The 15,515-nt window shown below is 39.5% G+C and overlaps 1 protein-coding gene across 7 annotated transcripts in view; it reads right to left on the reverse strand.

Annotated features, from left to right (window-relative positions):
- The window catches only part of ASXL2 (ASXL transcriptional regulator 2), a 156,783-nt gene that overhangs the window by 45,394 nt on the left and 95,874 nt on the right, over nt 1–15,515 (reverse strand). Inside the window, exon 1 of one of the 7 annotated variants that reach the window (XM_031655012.1) lies at nt 3,458–4,094. The exons of 5 other annotated variants lie outside the window; for them this stretch is intronic. The gene's annotated coding sequence lies outside the window, so the exon portion shown is untranslated. Of the gene's footprint in view, nt 1–3,457; nt 4,095–15,515 lie in introns of those variants that run through there. One more of the 7 variants, XM_009183819.4, reaches the window with a different exon arrangement.

Consider the following 15,515-nt stretch of genomic DNA (forward strand, 5'->3'; position numbering starts at 1 on the left):
CGGCTAGTTTTTTGTATTTTTTTTTTTAGTAGAGACAGGGTTTCACCGTGTTAGCCAGGATGGTCTCGATCTCCTGACCTCGTGATCCGCCCATCTCGGCCTCCCAAAGTGCTGGGATTACAGGCTTGAGCCACCGCGCCCGGCCCAAACACCTTTTTTTAACAAATTAAACCACAGCATTTAACTAAGCCAACCAAAATAAATCATGAAAATTACAGGACCCACCAGTATAAACATTTCCCAGAGTTGACTTAATGCTAAGTACTGGTCTATGAAACTTAAACAGTACTCTAACTTTTTTTATTATTTTATGTTATTTTTGAGACAGGGTCTCACTCTTGCCCAGGCTGGAGTGCAGGGACATGATCGCAGCCTACTACAGCCTTGACCTTGCAGGCTCGAGTAATCTCCTACCTTCACCTCCTGAGTAGCTGGGACCACAGGTATGTGTTATCACATCCAGGTAATTTTTTTTGAAGTTTTTTTTTTTAAGAGATGGGGTCTTGCTATGTTGTCCAAGCTTGTTCTAACTTTTAAAATATTAAAGATTCAGTACTACAATCAGCAAATAAGACTTAAATACAGGCCTGGCACAGTGGCTCACACCTATAATCCCAGCATTTTGCATGGCGGAGGTGGGAGGATCACTTGAGGCCAGGAGTTCAACATCAGCCTAGGCAACATAGTGAGACCCTGTCTCTAGAAAAAAAATTTTTTTAATTAGCTGGGCATGGTGGCATAAACTTGTATTCCCAGCTACTTGGGACGTTGCAATCCAGCCTAGGGGGTGACAGTATGAGACCCTATCATTTTTAAAAATAAAAAAACAAAAAAATAAAAACACTTAAATATTTAAACTTATCTCTGTTGAGAAACTTATCTCTTACAATTCCTTTTAGTGACTATGCTATCTTCGAAGACATATAATTTTATTATTAGTAACAGCAGACAAGTATCTTCTATGTGCTTAACACTGTACTAGGTTCATTTTAACAAGAGTTCATTGAACTCTCATAATTACTTTCTCTCTTAGGGTAGTTTTCTTTCTACCCCTACCTAAACTCCTCAAATTATACTTCTAGAAATAACTAAGTAAGACAGTTTGATTGGCATCCTTATGATATTTTTCTATGCAAATAAAAATACAAAAAGTTTCAAGGCTATATATTTATATACAAAAATAAATTTCAAAGATACATATTCATCTGCATATTACGATGGTATTATCTAAGTTTTACATATCAAGAAATTCAATTAGTTTGCCAAAAGATATATAGCCAGTAAGGAGCGGAGCCAAGATTTGAACTTCATTTTCAGAGTAATGAATAGGTAACCTATAGCTGGCTGATAATGGTGGCCACCAAAAAGATATGTCTACATTCTAAGTTCCAGAATCTGTGAATGTTACTTTATTTGGGAAAAGAGCCCTGGCAGGTGTAACTGAGTTAAGGATCTTCAGACAAGAAGATCATCCTGGATTATCCACCAAATGGATCCTAAAGCCAATGACAAGCCTCTTCATAAGAGATGCATAAGGGAAGACACAGGCAGAGACTGGAGTAATGTGTTCATAAGGCAAGGAAGTCAACAAGAAAAAGCCTAGAGAAAGCAAGGAGCAGATTCTCCCGCAAAGCCTCTGTAGGGAATGCAGACATGCCAACACCTTGCTTTCAGACTTCTGGCATTCAGAACTGAGAGAATAAATTTGTTTGCTTAAGCTGCCCACTTTGTGATAACCTGCAACTTCAGAAAACTCATACAATACCTAAAATCAACAAGTTCTCATAGATGTTTACATATGTGAAATATTTAAATCAAATGCAATTATCAAAGATAGGATACTATACACCAAACTACATGTAATGTTTTAAAAATATATATTTAGCACCCAAATTGTCCCATTTTGACCTAGTGGGAGCTCCTTCAAGTTGTAAACTGTCTTGGGGATATGGCTCCACCCATATTTGACAGCTTTTTTACTACCTGTCACAGAAAGTTGTCCCAGGCAAATCTTGCATAACTTTTGGCCCAGACCTGGATCAACTACTTCTTCAACAAACTCTGACATCTTTAAATTGGAAATGGTATTAAAAGACTATGGTGTGCACACCACACTAGGAGTGCTCACTGTCAACAGGTTACCACTAGTTCTAGAACTTTTCAGTGGCTAGAACAAGAAGTCATCATTTAGAAAGAGAAAATGAAATTCATGCTTGGATACCAAATTTGAACTGAAGATTACAGAGCTTTAACTTAACTTTTCTGATTTGGTTTTTTTTTTTTTTTTTTTTTTTTTTTTTGAGATGGAGTCTCCTTCTGCCGCTCAGGCTGGAGTGCAGTGGTGCAATCTCGGCTCACTACAACCTCTGCCTCCTGGGTTCAAGCAATTCTCCTGTCTCAGCCTCCCAAGTAGCTGGAATTACAGGCACCTGCCACCATACCCGGCTAATTTTTTTGTATTTTTAGTAGAGACAGGGTTTCGCCATGTTGACCCGGCTGGTCTTGAACTCCAGACCTCAAGTAATCCACCCACTTCAGCCTCCCAAAGTGCTGGGATTACAGGCATGAGCCACCATGCCCAGGCTGATTTTGTATTTTTATGCTGTTTCTTCCCACCTAACAATCCTGGTTCCTAATACTACTACAATTATTAATTTGCTTAGTATTATAGATATAGTTTCAAAGAAACCATACAATATAATTATTGAAATTAAGACTACTGAATGAAGTTTAAGATTTGTCTCCTTCAACACCTGTGAAGAGGGGGAAAAAAAGGTTTATGTCTTGTCTCCCATACCTAAGCTACATCCCACAATAACTTCTCTGTCATTACACCACAAATTTGACATACTTGTTTGCTTTATTTCTTATTTCTAGGAGTACATTAAAAATTTTAAATTACGTAACGTTACAAATCATATTACTTTCATACAAGTCTAGCTCTCTTCCTTAACTATACTACTCTACAGAAAATCATTTTAATAGGTTTTTGTTCGTCCTTTCATTTTTATTCATATTTTTCATTTTGTTAAAATACAGTATACATGTTTTAATACTTTTGTTTTTTTTCCTTTTTAAGACAGTTTCGTTCTTGTTGCCCAGGCTGGAGTGCAAGGGCACAATCTTAGCTCGCTGCAATCTCTGCCTCCCAAGTTCAAGCAATTCTCATGCCTCAGCCTCCTAAGTAGCTGGGATTTCAGGTGCCCACCACCACGCCCAGCTAATTTTTGTATTTTTAGTAGAGACAGGGTTTCACCATGTTGGCCAGGCTGGTCTGGAACTCCTGATCTCAGGTGATCCGCGCGAATCGGCCTCCCAAACTGCTGGGATTACAGGTGTAAGCCAAAATGCCTGGCCCGTTTTAATGATTTTACTTATTTCTTTAAACAAAAGATCATATACCACTGTCCAGTGTTTCAATTTTTTTTTTTTTTTTTTTTTAAAGACAGGGTCTTACTCTGTTGCCCAGGCTGGAGCCACTTTGATTTGAGTGAAAAAACTCAGTGTATCCTGGAGGATATCCTAGAACAGAACACGGAACTCTTCTGCATTCCTTTTAATAGTTGCATAGAATTCCATTGAGTATAACAACCGTGATTTCTTCCATCAGATTTTGTTGATGGGTATTTTTTGGGTTGTTTCTGGTCTTTTGTTTTCATGACTACGTCTTAACCAGTGGTTCTAAAATATGGTACCCAGAACAACATCATTACTACCTAAAAATGTACTAGAAATGAAAATTATTGGTGCAAGCCCAGATTACTGAATCAGATACTCTGAAGTGAGGCCCAGGAATCTGCACCATACTTTCTCTAGGTGATTCTGATACAAGCTCGAGTTTGAGAATCATTGATCTTAATCTCTGCCATTTTGTATTTCTGACAGTGTATCTCTAAGGTTGATTCTTAGAAGTGAGTTTGCTAGACTAAAAGATAAACACATAGGCTTCAAGAAGCATCAGAGAAAAAAATTTCTTTATTCTCAGGTTCTAAAAGAAATTCACCCATGTTTGGCCGGGCATGGTGGCTCATGCCTGTAATCCCAGCACTTTGGGAGGCTGAGGCGGGTGGATCACGAGGTCAGGAGATCTAGATCATCCTGGCTAACACAGTGAAACCCCGTCCCCACCAAAAATACAAAAAACTAGCCGGGCGAGGTGGTGGGCGTCTGTAGTCCCAGCTACTCGGGAGGCTGAGGCAGGAGAATGGCGTGAACCCGGGAGGAGGAGCTTGCAGTGAGCCGAGATTGTGCCACTACACTCCATTTCAAAAAAAGAAAAAAAGAAAAGAAATTCACCCATGCTTTCCTGTAGTACTTGGTTTCATATTTTACATTTATTATAACTTTAATTTCTTTGGAATTTATCCTGGAGAGTGAGAAATGAATGCAATTTCATCTTTTTGGGTATTGAGTTGTTTCAACATCTTTTTGCACATGTCTTAAAAAAGTAATGCTTGGGTCGGGCGCGGTGGCTCAAGCCTGTAATCCCAGCACTTTGGGAGGCCGAGACGGGCGGATCACGAGGTCAGGAGATCGAGACCATCCTGGCTAACACGGTGAAACCCCGTCTCTACTAAAAAATACAAAAATCTAGCCGGGCGAGGTGGCGGGCGCCTGTAGTCCCAGCTACTCGGGAGGCTGAGGCGGGAGAATGGCGTAAACCCGGGAGGCGGAGCTTGCAGTGAGCTGAGATCCGGCCACTGCACTCCAGCCTGGGCGACAGAGCGAGACTCCGTCTCAAAAAAAAAAAAAGTAATGCTTGGCCAGGTACGGTGGCTCACGCCTGTAATCCCAACACTTTGGGAGGCCGAGGCAGGTGGAACACCTGAGGTCAGGAGTTTAAGACCAGCCTAGCCAACATGGTGAAACCCCTTCTCTACTAAAAACACAAAATTAACTGGGTGTGGTGGTGCATGCCTGTAATCCCAGCTACTTGGGAAGCTGAGGGAGGAGAATCGCTTGAACCCAGGAGGCAGAGGTTGCAGTAAGCCATGATGGTGCCATTGCACTCCAGCCTGGGCAACAAGAGCAAAACTCTGTCTTAAAAAGAAAAAAAAAAAAGAGATGCTCGGATTTTTTTTGTTGTTGACGTTGTTAGCGCAAATATATTCTTTCTTCATTATTATTTACGCACATAGTGGCTGATTGCTACATATTAATTTTATTTACTTCTATTTATTTACAATCCCAAATTCTCTTTTTTTAAGACACAGGGTCTCACTCTGTCACCCAGCCTTGAATTCCTGGGCTCAAGGTATCCCCGTCTCCTAAGTAGTACTACAGGTACACGCCTGGGTTGTTTTTTTTTTTTTGAGACAGAGTCATTGCTATGTCGCCTAGGCTGGAGTGCAGTGGCACTCACGCAGCCTCCGCCTCTTAGGTTCAAGCGATTCTTCTGCTTCAGCCTCCCAAACAGCTGGGACCACAGGCACGTGCCACCACGCCCAGCTAATTTTTTTATTTTTGGTAGAGATGGGGTTTCACCATATTGGCCAGGCTGTTCTTGAACTCCTGACTTCATGATCTGCCCTCCTCGGCCTCCCAAAGTGCTGGGATAACAGGCGTGAGCCACCGCGCCCAGTCTTTTTTTTTTTAATTTTTTTTCATTTTTTGTAGAGACAGGGTCTTGCTGTTTGTCCAGGTTGGTCTCAAACTCCTGGCCTCAAGTGATCCTCCTGCCCCACCCTCCCAAAGTGCTGGAACTACAAGCATGGGCCACCAGTTCTCTTTTTAATCAGTATTTATCTCCACTGATTCTTTTGTGTTTGTCAGACACAAAATCGTATCATCTGAAAAAAAGAAGTAGTTTTACCTAATCCTTTCTGATTCTTGTCGTCGGTTACTCAAACTGCTTTCTCTTGCTTACCTGTGTTGACATAAACAACTCTAGGCCAGGCGTGGTGGCTCAAGCCTGCAATCCCAGCAATTTAGGAGGCGGAGACGGGTGGATCATCTGAGGTCAGGAGTTCGAGACCAGCCTGGCCAACATGGTGAAGCCCTGTCTCTACTAAAAATACAAAAAATTAGCTGGTCGTGGTGGCATACACCTGTAATCTCAACTACTCAGGAGGCTGAGGCAGAAGAATTGCTTAAACCTGGGAGGTGGAGGTTGCAGCGAGCCAAGACTGCACCACTGCTCTTTAGCCTGGGCAACAGAGGAAGACTCCATCTCGGAAAAAACAAAAAACAAAAAACACCTCTACATAATGTTAAGTAAGAATGGAGATAGTGGACATCTTGTTCTTGACTCGTTCTGGCTAAAACAGAAGCCACTAGTGTTTCCCCCTTAAGACACTGGTTTCTTAACTAAGTTAAAACGTTAAAGAGGAATTCACTAATTCTCAATTTTATTGAGCATAAAATTTATTCAAAGACCTTTTCAGCAAGCATAGAAATAACTTATTTTTCACATTAGCTTTGTTAATGTAATTAATAATAATAGAATTCATAGTAGTGATCATACTCACAATCCAAAAACCTATTTATGATATTATCATTTAAATGTATAGTTGGATACTATACAGTAAACTTTGATTATGATTCTGCCTCAATATTCATAAGATAATACTCAGTATTCATAAAATAACATAATCTTTGGAAAATTTGTTTTAAAAAATAATCTAGATGTTTTTTATTCTAGCTCTGGAACAGTGTTTAAAATATTAAGATTATTATCTTTAAACATATGGTTGAATTATAACTGGGCATGGTGGTACACACCTGTAATTCCAGCCACTCGGGAGGCTGAGGCAGGAGAATCGCTTGAACCCAGGAGGCGGAGGCTGCAGTGAGCCAAGATCGCACCACTGCACTCCAGCCTGTGGGACAGAATGAGACTCCATCTCAAAATAAATAAATAAGAATTTAAAAATAAGCATGACTGAATTCCCCTGAAGAACATGTGGGTATAGTGTTCTTTTGAAGGGGAGTTCTAATACAGGTCTACTTCTACGGAAATGTATTTACATTTTCTATCTCTACTGGGTTCAATTTTTGTGCACTGTATTTTCCTAGAAAAGTATACCATTTCATCTACATTTTGAAGTACTGTGAAAAAGTCTGATGGTTTTTTAATTTTGTTTTGAAATTTCAACCTGAATTTATATACTCATGGTTTTTTCCTTTTAAAAAAAAAGTACGTTAACAAAGCTTGTCTATTATATTGATTCATTTTAAAACCAACCTTTTCTACCATTTTTCTCTTCTAATTTAGTAATTTTCATTATTTATTTTTATTATACATTATTTTCTTCAGCTACCTATTGGTTTACTTTATTATTCTTTTTTTTTTTTAATTTTTAGAGTAGTTTGCTTATTTTAGTTTCTCCTTACTGACAGGAGGTATTCAGTATTATAAACTGCCTTCCAGACTGGACACAGTGGCTCATGCCTGTAATCCCAGCGCTTTGGGAGGTCAAGGTGGGCGGGATCACTTCAGTTCAAGACCAACCTGGGCAATGTGGCAAAATCTTGCCTATATAAAAAAATAAACATGGCCGGGCGCGGTGGCTCACAACTGTAATCCCAGAACTTTGTGGGGCTGAGGCAGGCAGATCACGAGGTCAGGAGTTCAAGACCAGCCTGGCCAACATGGTGAAACCCTGACTCTACTAAAAATACAAAAATTAGCTGGGCGTGGTGGCTCATGCCTGTAATCCCAGCTACTCGGGAGGCTGAGGCAGGAAAATCGCTTGATACCAGAAGGTGGAGGTAGGAGTGAGCTGAGATTGCGCAACTGCACTCCAGCCTAGGTGAAAGAGCGAAACTCCACCTCCAAATAAATAAATAAAAAGTTAGCCAGGTGTGGTGGTGTGCTGTAGTCCCAGCTACTTGGGGGGCTGAGATAGGAGGATCACCTGAGCCTAGGAAGTTGAGGCTGCACTTGAGTTGTGATCACGCCACTGCCTCTAGCCTGGGTGACAGAGTAAGACCGTGTCTCCCAACTTAAAAAAAAAAATCAAGAAAGTAGGTGGCACCAAACCCTTGTATATATAAGCCTCCTTCAGCTCTGGCTGCAAGTCTCACTTCAGGAAGATGATTAAAATGCTAACAGAAAGATTATGGCAGCAGAGATGATAACTATACAATATTTTAAAAGATTTCATGGGAATATAACATATTGAATGCATAGTATAATGAAGAATGAACTTTACTCCCTATATTAATTCCCCAGACCTGTCATTTTAAAAAGTACATAACCTAGGTGACATAAAACAAGACACTTATTCTTTCACAGTTCTGGAGGCTGAAAATCCAAAACTGATGTGTCAGCAAGGATGGTTCCTTCTGTGAGAGAAGCTATTCCATCCCTTTCTCTTAGTTTCTGGTAACATCCAGCAATTTTTGGCGTTCCTTGGCTTATAGTAGCATCATTTCAACCTCGTCTCCATCGTCACACGGCACTCTCTTCATGTCTCCATGTCTTCATATGACCCATCTTATAAAGACACCAGTCTTAGAGCACTAACGACCCACCCTACTACAGTATGACTTCATCTTAACTTATTAACTCTACAACAACTCTGTTTCCCAATAGGGACACATTCTGGGGTACCAGAGGTTATGATTTCAATGTATCTTTTTGAAGGGGATACAATTTGAAGCACAACACTTGCTTTTATTTAGCCTATTTTCCAGAGCTATACAGATGGTGTGAACTTAACACTGTCATTCATTGAATATAAGCTATTATTATTATTGGTTAAAAATAAAACTATGGGGCCGGGCGCGGTGGCTCAAGCCTGTAATCCCAGCACTTTGGGAGGCCGAGACGGGCGGATCACGAGGTCAGGAGATTGAGACCATCCTGGCTAACACGGTGAAACCCCGTCCCCAGCAAAAATACAAAAAACTAGCCGGGCGAGGTGGTGGGCGCCTGTAGTCCCAGCTACTCAGGAGGCTGAGGCAGGAGAATGGCGTAAACCCGGGAGGTGGAGCTTGCAGTGAGCTGAGATCCGGCCACTGCACTCCAGCCTGGGCGACAGAGCGAGACTCTGTCTCAAATAAATAAATAAATAAATAAATAAACAAACAAAACTATGTATAAACTAATAGATTTTAAAAATTAATTTTGTGGAGGCTGAGACGGGCGGATCACGAGGTCAGGAGATCGAGACCATCCTGGCTAACAAGGCGAAACCCCGTCTCTACTAAAAAATACAAAAAAACTAGCTGGGCGAGGTGGCGGGCGCCTGTAATCCCAGCTACTCGGGAGGCTGAGGAAGGAGAATGGCCTGAACCCGGGAGGCGGAGCTTGCAGTGAGCTGAGATCCGGCCACTGCACTCCAGCCTGGGCCACAGAGCAAGACTCCATCTCAAAAAAAAAAAAAAAAAAAAATTAATTTTGCAATGTTGTTACATCCCGTGTCAATGTTCAGAGAGGCAATCCACCACAGGCCCCGAGTGCAGTCATGTGTACATGCGAGCAATGCCAGCAGTGTTTTAAGTCCCAGAACACTGTTTACCTGAGCCATCTTTCAGGGTTATGTTTGCAGCTGCAGAGCAACCATGAGATGAAGCAATGTCTTTTCCCAGGCAAAATATGCTTGCTTCTGCTAAAAGCAGTGAATCCCTCAAAGTAATGTTTCTTGGCTGAGATGTAAACCCACTGCACGAATAGGATACATCTGGGCCTGTATCTCATCACCTGAGTCTTGGGGTAAGGGAAAGGTGACACAAAAAGTATGCTGATAGTCATATTGCTTACTCTATCATAGGTAATATAGTACTTTTTCTATGACCCAGGATTCTTGTTTCTTCTGTTAACATCCTTGAGAGGCTACTTTGTTCACTTACAAATCAGGTAAAATCCTAGACACTTCAAAGACAGAGTCAATTTATAAAAACTGTTATTTCTATATATCAGAAACACACAATTATAAAGTAAAAAAAGATAAAGCTATTCACAACAGAATAAAAAATGTCAAGGAATAAATCTATTAAGAAGTGTGCAAAGACCTGTAAGACAGAAAAATCCATAGCATTAATGAACAAAACTGAACTGCAAAAAATGCAGTAATATACTTTTTAAAAAGTCAATAGAACTAAAATTGATCTATAGATTCAATGCAATCCTAACCAAAATCATAGCAGGTTGATGAGAGGGGACATGTGGAAACTGACGAGCTGTTTCTAAAATTTACATGAGGATGAGATCAGTCAAAAAAGCCAAGAAAATATTAAAGAACAAAATGGAAAGAATTAAACTATTAGATATCAGGATTAATCATAAAGCTAAAGTAATTAAAACAGGGTGGTACTGTTACAAGGAAAGACAAAACACAACAGAGCAAAGCGAAGTCCAGAAACCAAACCATAACTATATGGTCAATTGACTTATGACATAGAGAACACTAAAATAAACTAAAGAAGTCTTCAAAAATGGGTGCTAGGTAATTAAAATATCCCTACAGGGTGAAAGGAATAAAATGATGATCCTCATCTCACATAATACAAAAAAAATCCACATGGTTTATAGATCTAAATGTAAAAGATAAAAGAATAAAGCTTTCATTAAAATGTGCACATGCACATGCATATACATGAAGACAGTTTCCTCTCTGTGTGTACATAGTATTTTCATTGCATAAACATCCACCAGTACCCAAATTCATTTATCCTACCACTGATGAACATTTAGGTTATTTTTATTATTACAGTTAATTCTACTTTTTAAAAAAAATTTCTTTTTGTACTCTTTTCTGTTGGGTATGTACTCCAGAGTAGAATTAGCTATACTATGGACAGCCGAGCAGTTTTCCAAAGTAGCTGTACTAGTTGTACTAGTTTAAATTCTCACCACCAGTTTATAGGAATCCCTATACACTGACATGTTTCCCTATACATGATTTCACATGATCACTAATGGCTGGTACCATCAGTCTTTTTAATTTTGGACTTTGGTGGGTGTGTAATAGTATCGCATGTGGTTATAAGTTGACTTTCTGTGGTCGCTAATGGAATTTGACTCCTTTTCATTATTAACCATTTTGATATAATCTTTGTGCAGTGCTTGCTCTAGTCTTTGCCCATTTTTCTATGAATTCTCTTTTTCTTAGTAACTTGTAGGAGTTCTTCATATATTCCTTTGTTGCATATATTTATTGCAAATAACTTCTCTGTGGCTTGCCTTTTCACTCTCTTAAAGTTATGTTTTGATGAATGCAACTTCTTAATGTACCCAGTATGTTTTTTTTTCTTTAGAAAATTGCCTAGCTCTATGATTAATCCTGATATCTAATAGTTTTAACTCTTTCCATTTTGTTCTTTAATATTTTCTTGGCTTTTCTGACTGATCTCATCTTCATGCAAATTTTAGAAGCAGCTTGTCAGTTTCCACATGTCCCCTCTCCCATCAATCTGCTATGATTTTGGTTAGGACTGCATTGAATCTATAGATCAATTTTAGTTCTACTGACTTTTTTTTTTTTTAATATATTACTGCATTTTGTGCAGTTCAATTTTGTTCATTAATGCTATGGATTTTTCTGAGCTTCCTTCTGGTCACACCCATTGCCCCAAAATAACCACTCTATATAGTTTTAAGAATCTGATGTATTTCTATGCACCAGAAGGTGAATGATTCTTACACACATGCAAATAATGTAATAGCAAAAAATTATTTAAGTACGACTTGATTATATAAGTTTAAAAATTTATCTGGACATTATTCTGTTCCAGACATGTCTTGCTTATGCTATTGGAAGTTGTTAGAGTGGTTATTTTGGGGTAATGGGTGTGACCAGAAGGGAGCTCAGGGAGAGACACTAGGGCAATATTTTGCTTTTTTTTTTGAAATGGAGTCTCGCTCTGTCGCCAGGCTGGAGTGCAGCGGCACGATCTCGGCTCACTGCAAGCTCCACCTGCCGGGTTCACACCATTCTCCTGCCTCAGCCTCTGGAGTAGCTGGGACTACAGGCATCCGCCACCACACCCAGCTAATTTTTTCTATTTTTAGTAGAGATGGGGTTTCACCATGTTAGCCAGGATGGTCTTGATCTCCTGATCTCATGATTCGCCCGCCTTGGCCTCCCAAAGTACTGGGATTACAGGCATGAGCCACCGCACCCAGCAATATTTTGCTCCTTAATCTGGTTGATAGTTCATAGTACTGTTCTGTTTGTGAAAATCCAACAAGCTGTATACTTATGTGTACTTTAATGAATACAGGCTGATCATTCCAAATCAGAAAACATGAAATGCCCAAAATCAGAAAATTTTTGAGTGCCAACATGATGCTCAAAGGAAATGTTCATTGGAACATTCTGGATTTTGAACTTTCTTGATTTGGGATGCTCAACCCAAATAATGCAAATATTTCAAAATCTGAAAAAATCCAAACTCTAAAACACTTCTGGTTCCAAGCATTTCAGAGAAAAAGTACTTACTCCATATGTATTATAATCTAATTTAAAATTTTAAAAATAGGCAAAGTGACCCAAATTGACAGAAATCAGGACAGTGGTTACTTTTGAGAAAGGACCAGTAGTGATTTGGAGATGACAGGATGTTTTTGCAATGCTGATGAAGCATCGTAATAATTATTTACTAGGAAGATGGAGTTATTTTCTGTTCTGAATTTTTTTTAAAAAGGGACAAGATCATCTCATCTAGTTTCTCCTTTAAAGATAAAATTTGGCACGCTCTCACCCTTTTTTAAAGTAAAGCTGAAAAATCATCTAACCTATTGCTGTTCAAATGTCCACAGACTGGTCTGCGATAAGCATGAAAGCAAGAACATTTAGGTACTTTCATAGAAATCTGACATTGCTGGGTCATTTTGAGTCCACAATGGACTAGAGGAAAAAAATTGGTCCTTGATGATGAATAATTTGAGAATAAACAAGTTAACTTATGACGTGGTGGTGATATGAGTAGGAGGGGTGTGAGAAACACATAAGCAAGATTTCCTAGGACTACATCTTAAAAAAACAACAAACAAACAAACAAAACAAAAAAAGAACTATTAAAAATAAGACCTTGTTTAAAAAAACATAAAAAAAGAAAACAATTAAAGCTACATTTTAACTATATCAAGACCCTGTTTATAATCTTTTCTCACAAAGTGGCACTTATAAAAAAAATCCCTCATACTTCTCTATTACCAGTTTCACTTCGAATGAAACTAATAAATGTCACCAATTAATGTCATCCCACACCAAGGAAGTATACTACCTACAACAAATGATTTTCAAAAGCAAAACAGAATAAATTTTAGCTTATATACCAGTGATAAGAAATTGAGCTAACTTAAACACTAATGAGTAGAACAACAAAAGAAGCTAGTTTATTAACTCAGAAACTTAATGAACAAAAGTGTGAAACCAACAACAAAAAAAGGGTCAATAAACAGTCTTTTGTCTATTTATTTATTTATAAATCTATTTATTTATGTATTTATAAATCTATTTATTTATTTATTTATTTATTTATTTTTGAGACAGGGTCTCTGTCACTCAGACTGGAATGCACTGGCATCATCATAGCTCACTGTGGTCTCAAACTTCTGGACTTAAGTGATCCCCCCACCCTGGCCTCCCAAAGTGCTGGGACTACAGGTGTGCACCACCAAAACCGGCTGTTTTTTATTTAGAGCCAAGGTCTCACCATGTTGCCCAAGATGGTCTTGAACTCCCGGGCTCAAGTGATACTCCTGCCTTGGCCTCCCAAAGGAATGGGATTACAGGTGTGAGCTGCCTCCAGCCTATAAACAATCTTGATCTTCCTGGTGTCTGGCTATGAAAATGTGGAAGAGTCGTCAGTGTCTCCATTCTCTCTCTTCTCTGATCTATACCTTAATTTTCCTAAGAAACTTTGTGAGGCTGGGCGCGGTGGCCCACATCTGTAATCCCAGCACTTTGGGAGGCTGAGGCAAGCAGATCACAAGGTCAGGAGTTCGAGATTAGCTTGGCCAACACGGCAAAACTTCGTCTCTACTAAAAATATAAAAATTAGCCAGGCGTGGTGGCGGGTGCCTATAATCCCAGCACTCAGGAGGCTGAGGCAGGAGAATTGCTCGAACCCATGATGGCGAGGTTGCAGTGAGCTGAGATCGTGCCACTGCACTCCAGCCTGGGCAACAAGAGCAAGACTCTGTCTCAAAAAAAAAAAAAAAAAAAGAAAAAGAAACTTTGTGCATACCAATATCCGGTAAATAATAAGACTATCACTAAAGGTTAACCGTATGATCCAAATTTCTTTCCCTCCACAAATCCCCTCTCCCAGCCAAACGTATCTTCTTATGGCTTCCTGAGAACACTATACACATTCCCACCTTCTTGCCTTTATGTATGTTTTCTTTCAATAATACATCCTGCCTTCCCTAGTGCTTAAACTCTCTAGAGAAGAATAGTATCTTAGGACTTTTATAGCTAATACTTAGTAATCCAGGCAAAGTTAACTTAGTATCCCTTCTCTAATGCTGTCGTAACATGATAAATATAAACACATGCGATTTATGAAGTCATGTGCTAAGTATCTACTTATTTTTCTTTCTTTTTTTCTTTTTTTTCTTTTTTTTTTTTGAGACGGAGTCTCGCTCTGTCGCCCAGGCTGGAGTGCAGTGGCTGGATCTCAGCTCACTGCAAGCTCCGCCTCCCGGGTTTACGCCATTCTCCTTTCTCAGCCTCCCGAGTAGCTGGGACTACAGGCGCCCGCCACCTCGCCCAGCTAGTTTTTTGTATTTTTTAGTAGAGACGGGGTTTCACCGTGTTAGCCAGGATGGTCTCGATCTCCTGACCTCGTGATCCGCCCGTCTCGGCCTCCCAAAGTGCTGGGATTACAGGCTTGAGCCAGCATCCCTCTAGATATGCTGAGACAACTTTAAGGGTGGGGTCGACACCTCATTCAAATTTGTTTCCCAAATACCTGGCAAATAATACAGACTGGAGAAGGCATGAGTGTAACAAGTAGTTTCTTTGCTTGTTTATTCATTCATTTTTTGAGAGAGGGTCTTGCTCTGTCACCTAGGCTGGAATGCAGTGGTCCCATTATAGCACACTGTAGCCTTGAACTCCTGGGATCAAGCAATCCTCCTGCCTCAGTCTACCAAGTAGCTGGGACTACAGGCACACACCACCACACTCAGGTAATTTTACTTTTTATTTTTCGTAGAGACAGGAGTCTCACTATGTTGCCCAGGCTGGTCTCAAACTCCTGGGCTCAAGTGATCCTCCCATCTTGGCCTCCCAAAGTGCTGGGATTATAGGTGTGAGCCACCATAGCCTGCCTAACAAGTAGTTTAAACAGAGATATTACTTTGGTTGTTACAAATAAACTAATGCCTTAAACAACACTTTTTAGGATTATAACTTTATTCTCCAATGTGGACTGCTCAACAGATTAAAACAATTCTTAACAACACATTTTTTTGTCTAATTAGAAACAAAAATGCTTGCTTCTATATAAACATATAGAAATAAAAGATTAACAAATTCTGATCAAAAGATCAAGTTACTATTATTTGATTTAAAAACAAAAAACAAAAAACAAAAATCATTACATAAAAGAAACCCAAA

Source organism: Papio anubis, chromosome 14 (assembly GCF_008728515.1).
Source record: "Papio anubis isolate 15944 chromosome 14, Panubis1.0, whole genome shotgun sequence".
Classification (NCBI taxonomy): Eukaryota; Metazoa; Chordata; class Mammalia; order Primates; family Cercopithecidae; genus Papio; species Papio anubis.